Below are 12,259 nucleotides of genomic sequence, written 5' to 3' on the forward strand. Positions count from 1 at the left end.
CTAACATGCCCTACAGGAAAATTGAAGGGGAAGGGGACAAGAGAAGGGGGGACACAGATAGAAGAGAGGGCAGATTAGGGGAATAGGTATTCAGAATGCATGCCATTTTGGTGGGGGGAGGGATGGAAGGGGGACGGAGAAAATTTGGAACTCAAAATATTGTGGAAGTGAATGTTGCAAACTAAAAATAAATAAATAAATTTTAAAAAAAGAAAAGAAAAAGAAATCATCAAGGAAAACTGCCCTGAGGCCTAGAACCAGAGGATAAAATAGTCATCCAAAGAATCCACAGATCACCTACTGAAAGAGATCCCAAATCAAAAACACCAAGGAATATTGTACTGAATTCCAAGATTATCAGAGCAAGGAAAAAATATAGCAAAGAGCCATAAATAATTCAAATATTGTGAAACCACAGTCAGGAGTATCCAAAACCTTACAGCTTCTACATTAAAAGATCAGAGGGCTTGGAATGTGATATTCTGTAAGGCAAAGGAGCTTGGATTACAACCTAAGATCAACTACCCAGCAAAACTGAGCATAATCTTGAAAGGGAAGAGATGAATATTCAATGAAATAAGGGACTTCCAGACATTCCTGATAAAAATACCAGAGCTAAACAGAAAATTTGATTTTCAAATACAAGACTCTAGAGACATGAAAAAGATTAACATTTGAAACACAGGGATACACACATGGTAAATGTAAAAGGCTAGAGTAGAATATGTTGTGCTTCAGCCGAAGTAAAAAAAAAAAAAAGAAGAGAAAGCAGCAGTAGCAATCCTGATCTCAACAAACTAAAAACAAACCTAAACGAAACAAAAAAAAAGCAAAACTAGATTTAATTGAAAAAGATAATGAAGTAAACTGCATCCTGATAAAAGGCGCCAAAGACAATGAAGTAATATCATTACTAAACCTACATGCACCAAATGGTATGGCATAAGGATAAGTTAAGGGAGGTACAGGGAGAAATAGAAAGCAAAGCTATACTTATAGGGGACCTCAACCTCTCCTATCTGAACTAGGTGAATCTAACCACAAAATAAACAAGAAAACTTAAGGAGGTGAATAGAATTTTAGAAAAGTTAGATGTGGTTGACCTTTGGAAAAAAATGAATGAGGATAGAAAAGAATATACTTTTTTTTTCCTCAGTGGTACATGACATCTACACAATTATTGACCATATATTAAGGCACAAAAATCTTACAATCCAATGCATAAGGGCAGAAATGTTAAATGCATCCTTTTCATATCATGATGCAATAAAAATTATATGTAATAAAGGGCCAGGGAAAGATCAAGCAAAAATTAATTGGAAACTAAATAATCTAATCCTAAAATATGAGTGGGTCAAGCAACAAATCATAGAAACCATCAATAACTTCATCCAACAAAATGACAATAAAGAGACAATAAACCAAAACTTATGAGATGAAGTGAAAGTGGTTTGTAGAGGGAGTTTTATATCTCTAAATGCTTACATGAATAAAATAGAGAAAGAGGAGATCAATGAATTGGGCATGCAACTAAAAAGTCTAGAAAAAGAACAAATTAAAAATCCCCAATTAAATAACAAGTTAGAAATACTGAAAACCAAAGGAGAGATTAATAAAATTGAAATTAAGAAAACTATTGAACTAATAAATAAAACTAAGAGCTGGTTTTATTTAAAAAAACAAAAGAGTTAAACATTTATCAATTTGATTTAAAAAAAAAAGAAAGAAGAAAACCATATTACCAGCATCAAAAATGAAAAAGGGTGAGTTAACCACCAATGAAGAGGAAATCAAAACAGTACTTAGGAGTTTTTTTGCACAAACATGTGCCAATGAATTTGACAATCTTAATGAAATGGAAAAACAAGCATGTCCATTATCACCACTGTTATTCAATATTGTACTCAAAATATTAATTTTAGTATTCAGAGAAGAAAAAGAAATTAAAGGAATTAGAATAGGCACAGAAGAAACAAAGCTACCACTCTTTCTAGATGATATTATGGCATACTTAGAGAATCCTAGAGAATCGAGTAAAAAAGCAAAACTTGTTGAAATAATAAACAACTTTATCAAAGTTGCAGGATATTAAATAGACCCACATAAATCATTGACATTTCTATATATAGCTAACAAAGCCTAATCACAAGAGATGGAAATAGTAATGCCATTTAAAGTTACTGTAGACATTATTGGGAGTCTACCTGCCAAAACAAACCCAGGAACTGTATGAACACAATTACAAAACACTTTTCACACAAATAAGTCAGATCTAAATAATTGGAAAAACATCAGTTGCTCATGGGTAGGCTGAGCTAATATAATAAAAGAGACAATTCTGTCTAAATTCATTTACTTATTCAGTGAGATACCAATCAAACTACCAAAAATTCTTCTATATAGCTAGAAAAACAATAACAAAATTCATCTGGAAGAACAAAAGGAACTAAATAGTAAAGGAGTTAGTGAAAAGAATTGCAAGGGAAGGTATACACATGTACTAGATCTGAAACTATATTATAAAGGACCAATTATCAAAACTATTTGATACTGGCTAAGAAATAAAATGATGGATCAGTGGAATAGATCAGATACACAAGACACAATGGTCAATAACTATAGTAATCTATGTTTTCATTAATCCAAAGTCTCCAGCTTCTGGGATAAGAACTCAATATTTAACAAAAACTGCTAGTATGGTAGAAACTAGGCATAGACCAACATCTTAAACCCTATACCAAGATAAGGTCATGATGAGTACATATTTTAGATATAAATACTGATACAGAAAAGGATAAATGTTGGAGAAGATGTGGGAAAATTGGAACAGTAATGCGTTGTTGGTGGAGTTGTGAACTTATCTAATGATTCTGGAGGCAATTTGGAACTATGCGCAAAGGGCTATAAAATTGTGCTTATCCTTTGACTCCGCAAGACCACTTCTAGGTCTGTATCCCAAATAGATTATAAAAATGAGAAAAGGACCCACATGTACAAAAATATTTGTAGCACCTCTTTTTGTTGTGACCAAGAAATGGAAATTGAGGGGATGTCCATCAGTTGGTGAATGGCTGAACAAGTTGAGATATATGAATGTAATGGAATACTATTGTGCTATAAGAAATGATGAACAGGTAGATTTCAGAAAAATATGGAAAGGCTTATATGAACTGATACTGAGCAGAACCAGGAGAACATTGTACACAGTAACAAACATATTATGTGATGACTGACCTTGATAGATTTATCTCTTCCCAGAAAAGCAAGGATCTAAGACAACTCCAAAAGACTCACAATGGAAAACGCTATCCACATCCAGAGAAAGAACTTTGGAGTCTGAATGCAGATAGAAGCATACCATTTGTTCTACTTTTGTTCAGTTTTGTTTTTTTCCTCTTTCCTATGGGTCTCATTAGTTCTAATTCATTTTTATAACATAACTTAGGTGAAAATGTGTTTAATATGAATGTATAACCACAGTCTATATCAGATTTCATGCTGTCTGGAAGAGGGGGGGAAATGGGTGGAGAAGAAAATTCAAAACTCAAAATCGTATGGAAGTGAATTTTGAAAACTAAAAATAAATATATTAAATATTAAAAAATAAAATCAAGAAAATGGGACGCAAGAGGAAGAATTAATATAGAGGAAGCAGGTGGGAGTAGAGGGCTGGTAATATTGGAACGTAATTCTCATCTAGAAGTAGTTTAGAAGTCTTTTGGGGTCAGAGCCAAGATGATGGAGAGAAACCAGGAAGTTACCTGACCTCTCCAGTTTGCCTCTGACAGAACATTAAATGAAGCCTCTAAATAGAATGTGGGGTGACAGGACCAACAAAAAGATGGAGTGAAAAAATTTTCCAGCTTAAGATAACTTAGAAGAATGTCAGGAATGATCTGTCTTATTTGGGTAAAAGAGGAGGGCAGCCCAGCAACTCAATAGGAGGCTCTTAGACACAGCACAGATCAGCAAATGAGGCCCCTTTTTCTTTCCTCAGCAAACCAACAGTGTGGCCATAAACCCCATTACAGAAAGCAAATTGTGAACTCAGAAGCCCTTGTACAAAAGGCATGACTAGGACAAGCCACCTCAATAGAGTAGGCAAGTTGCAAGTACCTGAGGCCCTGGAGACCAGAATAAGAAGTTTGGGGCAGTACCTCCTGTGTCTTAGAAGCAGAGCTCTACTTTAAAAGTGATGAAATATGCTAAAAATGAGGAAGAAATAGAAAATATCCCTTATTATTGACAGGTATTTTGGAAACATGGAAAATCAAAACAAAGTCAGAAGAGGTGAAAAATGTCACGATGTCCTCATGTGAAGCCTCAAAAAATAATACGAATTGGTCTCAAGAGCAAAAATTTCTTTTGGAAGAGTTCAAAGAGGATTTTTTAAAAAATCAAGTAAGAGAAGTAGAAGAAAAATTGAGGAAAAAAAAAAGAGAGCTATGCAGAAAAATTATGAAAAAAGAGTAAACAGCTTGGAAAATGAAACATAAAAATTGACTGAAGAAAACAATGCCTTAAAAAAAAGTTGGCTGAATGGAAAAGGAGGACCAAAAGCTAACTCAAGAGAATAATTTCTTAAAAATTAGAATTAGGCAAGTGTAAGCTAATGACTCTGTGAGACATCAAGAATTGGCCAAATAAGATAAAAAGAATGAAAAAATAGAAGAAAACATAAAAAAAAAACCTCATTGGATAAACAACTGACCTGGAAGATAGATGCAGGAGACATAATTTAAGAATTATTGGAATACCTTAAGGTCATTACAAAAAATAACTTGGACAGCCTCTTTCAAGAAATTATCAAGGAAAACTTGATATCTTAGAACCAGAGTGTAAAATACTCATTGAAAGAATCCACTGATCACTTCCTGAAAGAGATCACAAAATGATATTGTAGCCAAATTCCAGAATTATCAGGTCAAGAAAAAAAAATAACACAAGCAGACAGAAAAAAAAATCAAATATGAAGGAGCCATAGTCTGTATTACAGGGAACTTAGCAGCTACCACATTAAAGGATCAGAGGGCCTGAAATATGATATTCTGAAAGGTAAAGGGACTTGGATTACAACAAAGAATCAACTATCCAACAAAACTGAGAATAATGTTTCAGGAGAAAAGACGGAGATTCAGTGAAATAGGGGATTTTTCAAACTTTCCTTATGAAAAATGCAGCAATGAACAGAAAGTTTTATCTTCAAATAGATGACTCAAGAAAAGTATTAAAAGGTAAAGAGAAAATAAAAGAAAAAAACATATCATTCAATAAGATTAACGTGTTTATATCCATACATGGGAAGATGATACCTGTAACTCTTGAGAAATGTGGCTCTATTTGGGCAGTTAGTAGGTATGTAGACAGAGGATGTGGGTAGAATTTGATTTTAATGTGATGATATTTTAAAAAGGGGTGAAAAAAAGGATTGTCCTGGGAGAAGAAGAAAATGGGACACAGAATAGGGTAAATTATATCACATAAAGAGGCAAAAAATACCTATTACAATAGGTTGAGCATTGTTTAAAACCTATTCTCATTGTATTTGGCTCAAAGAAGGAGTAATGTACACGCTCAGGTGAGTATAGAAATTTATCTTACCCTATACGGTAAACTTATGGGATGCAACCAAATTAGTTCTTAGGGGAAATTTTGTATCAGTAAATGCTTACATGAATAAAATTAAGATAAGATCAATGAATTACACATGTAACTAAAAAAAAATTAAAATCCCCAATGAAATACTAAATTAGAAATTAAGAAAAGCAAAGGAGAAATTAATAAAATTGAAAACGAGAAATATTTAATTAATAAAACTAAGAGCTGATTTTATGAAGAAAAAAAAAGACATCAACATTGATAAACCATTGGTTAAATGAAAAGAAAAACTTCACCAGTGTCAAAAATAAAAAGGGTGAATTCACCACCAATGAAGGGGCAATTAAAACAATAATTAGGAGCTATTTTGTCCATCTGTGTGCCAATAAATATGACAATCTAAGTGAAATAGATTAATATTTACAAAAAAATATAAATTGTCTAGATTAAGAGAAAAAGAAATAAATTACTTAAGTAACCTCATTTTAAGAACAGAAATTGAACAAGACCTCACTGAAATCCTGAAGAAAAAATCCATAGGCTGAGATTAATTTACATATGAATTCTACCAAACATTCAAAGAACAATTATATCCAATACTACATAAACTTTTTGGAAAAATAGGTGAAGGAATCCTACCAAATTCCTTTTATTTACCTAAACTCAGAAGAGAGAAACAGAGAAAGAATATTATAGACCAATTTCCCTAGTGAATGTTGATGCAAAAATTTTAAATAAAATTGTAGCAGAGATTACAGCAATTTATCAGGAAGATAATACACTATGACCAGGTGGGATTCATACCAGGAATACACAGCTGGTTCAATATTAGCAAAACTGTCAGCATAACTGACCATATAAATAACACATATGATTTTCTCAATAGATGCAGAAAAATCTTTCGACAAAATGGAGCACCTTATTCCTATTAAAAAACCCAGAAAACATAAGAATTAATAGAGTTTGTAAGAAACACTGGGGTAGACCTGAGTATGATATGATTTTAAAAAGTAAAATCATTTAGGAACAACTGAAAAGATTAATTAGCTCATATAAATGAGGTGCAAAACAGAGAATTAACACAGGAATTAGATGGGGGATAAAACCAAATGGTTATCTACCCAAAAAGAATTTACAGAAGAACTTAAAAAAAGACTTTAAAAATCAAATGAGATTGAGGAAACACTAAAAAAAAGAAACCAAAGAAATACGTATGTGTGTGTGTGAGTGTGCATGTGTATATGTATGTATAAACATATTCTAAGTTCTCAAAGTAATGAAATGCTAAAGTTTTAGGGAGGGACACAGGAAAAGGGAGGGATCTTTGGAGAAGAGGGTGAGGGAATAGGTTAAAAGAAAACAGAAAGGTGTTTAGATTAATGGGAATTGGAAGATAAGGGAGGGATCTTTGAAGGGGAGGTATGTTAAGTAATAGGAGGGCAAGGTGTCTGGTAGAAATAAAGCAGAGAAGTCAGGAGAGAGGCAATAAGACACATGTACAAATATTAAATAAAGACAAAGAGTAGAATTTGTCAGAGAAAAAGAAGTAGATGTGGTAAACATGATTTTGGATGAAGTTAAGGCTATAATACATTTAATCAAAAGAGAAAAATAGGGAAATTACACTATGTATCAGCCATTTTTGTCAATGCTGTTTGGGTCTGTTTAAAACAACTGAACAGTATAAGGTGGGAATATCTCTGTAGTGTAGGAAATGATGAGTTTGTGGACTTGGAAAATGTGGAACGATTTAGACTCACAAAGGAAGAGGTTATCCAACCTCAGAGATACTAAGTATCTCAGGATCCAACCTCAGGATAACTAAGTATAGTAAAGTCTTGCATAAATGCATATGAATGTATATGTTTTCATATGACTAAGATTATCAATATCTAAGTATTATATGTGTAACTACATGTATGTATGCATGGGTATATGTATACATACATTTATATGTATATCTGTATTTATATATGTATATATGTATATGTATGTGTGCATGTGTGTATGTGTGTGCATGTGTGTATCTATCTATCCGGGCTTAACTACAGCCTTTTGGGGGTGGGAAGGGGCAAAAAGAACAAAGCAAAAAGTGCACAGGACTGGGAAGATGGTGGAGTAGGTCAGAAAATTCCAAGCTCTCAAGATTTTCCCCTCAAAAAATAAAATAGCACCTCATGACAAAGTGCAAGTTAAAGTAAATAAGCATAGGGGCACAACAGGGGTGATTCTGGGACAACCAGAGAAGATCTGAAGGAAAATTCCAGGACTAGGCTTGATCCCTGGGAAAAGTTAACAACTGCAGGCTAGGGTCTACTAAAACAACAAGCTTAATCAACCAGTAGTAAGCTGTGGGGTTAGCGTGGTTGAAAGGCTGCCTCTGCTGCAGCCACAGGAACTTTCACCCCCAGGACAGTCAGGGGAGTTGGGCCTCTGAGCCAAGGAAGATCAAGGGAACCTATGTTGATAAGGAATGCCCGACCCAGCTGTGCTGTGGAACCTGTCCTGTGAGTGCAGAAGCAGTGGGACAGGGTGCTCCTAGCTCTGTGCACTTACAGGAGGCTAGAGGTTTTGCACTGGTTTCAGGATAGAGGGGAGAACAGAATATCGGAGGCCAGAGGCACCATCCCCCATACCCCAGAACAAGAGGAGATCACAAAAATTAAGCTATTGCTATAAAAAGTGCATAGGAAAAGGAGAAATAATCAAATCAGAAAGTTATTATGGGAATTGAGAGGACTGGGAAGAGAATAGTGAAGCAAAGAAATGCTCTTCTACCCCAAAGAATAAAATCAAATGGTCATCTACCCAAAAAGAATTTACAGAAGAACTTAAAAAAAGACTTTAAAAATCAAATGAGATTGAGGAAAAACTAAAAAAAAAAAAACAAAGAAAACAAAACCTCAAAAAAGAACAATCCAAGTAAAACAAGATTATGAAAAGAAAGTCAACCAATTAGAAATGAAGATCAATAATATTTTTTATTTAGTATTTTATTTTTACCCAGTTACATACAGACACACACACACACACACACACACACACACACACACACACACACATATATATATTTTTTTTTGGTGAGGCAGTTGGGATTAAGTGATTTGCAGGGTCACAAAGCTAGTAAGTGTCAAATGTCTGAGGTCAAATTTGAACTCAGGTCTTCCTGAGTTCAAGGCCAGAGCTGTATCTACTGTGCCACCTAGCTGCCCCCCAAATAATTTCTAACATTTGTTTTTAAAACCTTGAGTTCCAAATTCTCTCCTTTCCTCCCTCCTCAAGCCCCTCATTGAGAAGGCAAGCAATTTGATATAGGTTATATATGTGTAATCATGCAAATGCATATGTAGTCACACATAGGTTATACAGGTATGGTCATACAAAACATATCCATAATAGCCATGTTGTGAAAGAAAACATAGACAAAAAAAAAAGAAGAAAAATAAAGTTTAAAAAAAAGTATGCTTCAATCTGTATTCATACATCATCAGTTCTTTCTTGTGAAATAGATAGCATTTTTCAACATAAGTCCTTAAGAGTTGTCTTATATCGTATTGCTGAGAATAGCTAAGTCATTCACAGCTGATCATCTGATAATATTGCTGTTACTTTGTACACAGTACATTTAACTTTGTATTAGCCCATGCAAGCCTTCCTGTTTTTTTCTGAGAGCATCCTGCTCATCATTTCTTATAGTACAATAATATGCAATAATATTCTGTCATAATCACACACCAAAATTTGTTCAGCCATCTGATGGACATCCTCTCAATTTCCAATTCTTTAATCGCAGAAATGGGCTGCTATAAATATTTTTGTACATATAGGTACTTTATTTTTTTTAAATCTCTTTGGGGATACAAACATAGTGGTGGTATTGCTAGTTCAAAAGGTATGCGTGGTTTTATAGCCTTTTATGCGTAACTCCACATTGCTCTACAGAACGCTTGAATCAGTTCACAACTCTGCTGACAGTGCATTACTCTCTCATTTTCCCCACATCCCTTCCAACATTTGTCATTTACCTTTTCTGCCCCATTAGCCAATCTAATCAGTGTGAGGTAGTACCTCAGAATTGTTTTAATTTGCATTACTCCAATCAATTGTGAGTTAGAATACTTGTTCCTATGGCTATAGATAGCTTTGATTACTTCATCAGAAATGGATTATATCTTTCAATAGTTTGTCAATTAGGAATTTGCTTTTATTTTTTTATAATTTTGACTCAGTTGTGCATATTTTAGAAATGAGGCTTGTATCAGAAAAAAAAAACTTGCTTCAGAATGTTTTTTTCATGGTTACTAATGTTATAACTGTATATACTGTAACTATAATCCTATAACTATTTCCCTGCATCCTATCTCCCATCTCTATTTATTCTATTCTCTCTATCTTTTTACCCTGTCCATCTTCAAAATTGTTCTGCTTCTGACTGGCCTGTCCCCAAATCTGTTCTCCCTTCTATCACCACTCCCCTTCTGTCATCCCCTTCCCATCCCAATTGAGTGAGTGTGTTATTTTGATCATATGAAATCAAAATTTTTTTGCACATTGCAAAACCAATACAGCCAAAATTGGAAGTAAAGTAGAAAATGGGTATAAGTTACATCAAGTTTCTCTCATAAAAGCTTCATTTTTCAGATACATGAGAAACTGAGAAAAATTTATTAAAAAAAGAGAAAGTATCCAATTAATAAATGTTCAAACAAAATAAACAGGTTGTTTCTCTAAAGAAGGAATAAAAGCTATCAGTTGTCATTTAGAAAAAAATTCTAAATCATTAATATTTAGAAAAATGCAAATTAAAACGACTCTGATGTATCACCTCATACCCATCAGATTAGATAATATGACATAAAAGAAAAATGCAAATTCTGGAAGGGGCATGGAAAAATAGGTATTAAACTAATGCCTTGTTGGAGTAATGACATTTTTCAACCATTTTGGAGAACAATTTGGAACTATGTCCAAATGTCTATAAAACTATGCATACACTTTGAACTAACAATGCTATTTTTAAGTCTTTACCCCAAATAGATAAAAGATAAAATAAAGCAAAAAAAATCCATGTGCAACAATATTAATATCAACTTTTTTTTCCCCTGGGGCAAAGAACTGGGAATTTAGGGGATGCCCATCAATAAGGCAATGGCTGAACAAGTTGTGGTATATGATTGTGATGGAATATTAATTTACTATAAGAAATGAGAAGGAAGATGATTTCCAAATAAACTGGGAAGATTTGTATGAACTGATGCAATGTGAACCAAAAGAACACTGTACACAGTAACAACAAATTGTAATAATTTTAAACTGTGAAAGACTTAGCTACTCTGATCAATACAATAATCCATGACAGTTCTAGAAAATGATTTAAAGTACTAACCACTTCCAGAGAGAGAATTGATGCAGGTTCAAGAATATGTTGTTCAGTTTTTGATATTTTCTTCTAAAAAAGTAGCTAATATGGAATTCTGTTTGCATGACTTCAAGTGCATAATTGGTGTGATTTTTCTTGCCTTCTCAATGGTTGTCAGAAGGATGGGAGGGAGGAAGATAGTTGTAAATAAAAATAAAAGTGGATATTAAATATAAATATAATTTTTGAAAAAAACATACACTTTAAGCAGCTGACAAGCCATTTAGAAAATATATTCTATGATAGATAACTCAGCAAAAAGGGGTAAAAGGCTGAATACAACTGATATGACATATAGATAAATATATTTGTAATTTTCTTTTTGTGATAAAAGGAATGCCTATATGATTTCATTTCAAAAAATGAGAAAAATAATGGGGAAGATGTTAACAATACAGATTAAACCTGAAAAGACATCATGGGTATGTACATTTGTTTATTTACATTTTTGATGAGCTACTTGTTAAACATTTAGCTATTCACCCCTATTTCATTCAATTTAGCATAGTGGAAAATCATGAAGGAAGCTTTATGGACATTCTACACATTTAAAAACATTATTATTGCCCCATTTTAAATATTTAGCTAAAAATTATCTGTATTTTAGAAAGATGAAGCTATCGGCAAAAATGTAGAGTAGAAACAGATAATTTTTAGTGCTCTATGTATCTCTATCTAGTGAGCTTATTCTTCAGTCTCCAATGCTCCTTTCTACTAGGAACCATTCAGCTTATCTTTCAGTCAACCAAGGGCTCCACACCCCAGACTTTTCCTTGTCTTTCTCCTCTAATAAACAGCACTGTTCCTCCATGTCTTTTTCTCTCATGGTCTCTCAGGGCAATGACATCCAATCTGAGTCCTAATTTAATGTTTTGATGTTTTTCTCCTGTTAGGTAATGTTTTCATTTTCACTGAAACTTTTATTTCCTTACCCCAAATAAGGAAGCAATATGAAATTATTAGTCATTTTAATATGGCTTGTGGAAAACATTTTTTTTTCATTCAGAGACAAAGTTTATTAAAACAGTAATTGAGATGGGAGAAGTTTTAAGAATCCATGCTATTGGCCAGAGTTTAAGAGTCTGAACCTTTGTAATGAGAATACAACCAGGCCATAATTTTAAGGATTTTGAGGACTTTAATATATGCAGGATGGATCTTTTATACAGAAGACTGTGGGAAGATCTAGATGTGATCTAGTGGTGGTCAAGTAGTCTGGAGTGACTGGGAGGTAACAGAAGG

The sequence above is a fragment of the Phascolarctos cinereus genome, unplaced genomic scaffold, assembly GCF_003287225.1.
Source record: "Phascolarctos cinereus isolate Bilbo 61053 unplaced genomic scaffold, phaCin_HiC Scaffold_4;HRSCAF=312, whole genome shotgun sequence".
In the NCBI taxonomy this organism is placed as follows: domain Eukaryota; kingdom Metazoa; phylum Chordata; class Mammalia; order Diprotodontia; family Phascolarctidae; genus Phascolarctos; species Phascolarctos cinereus.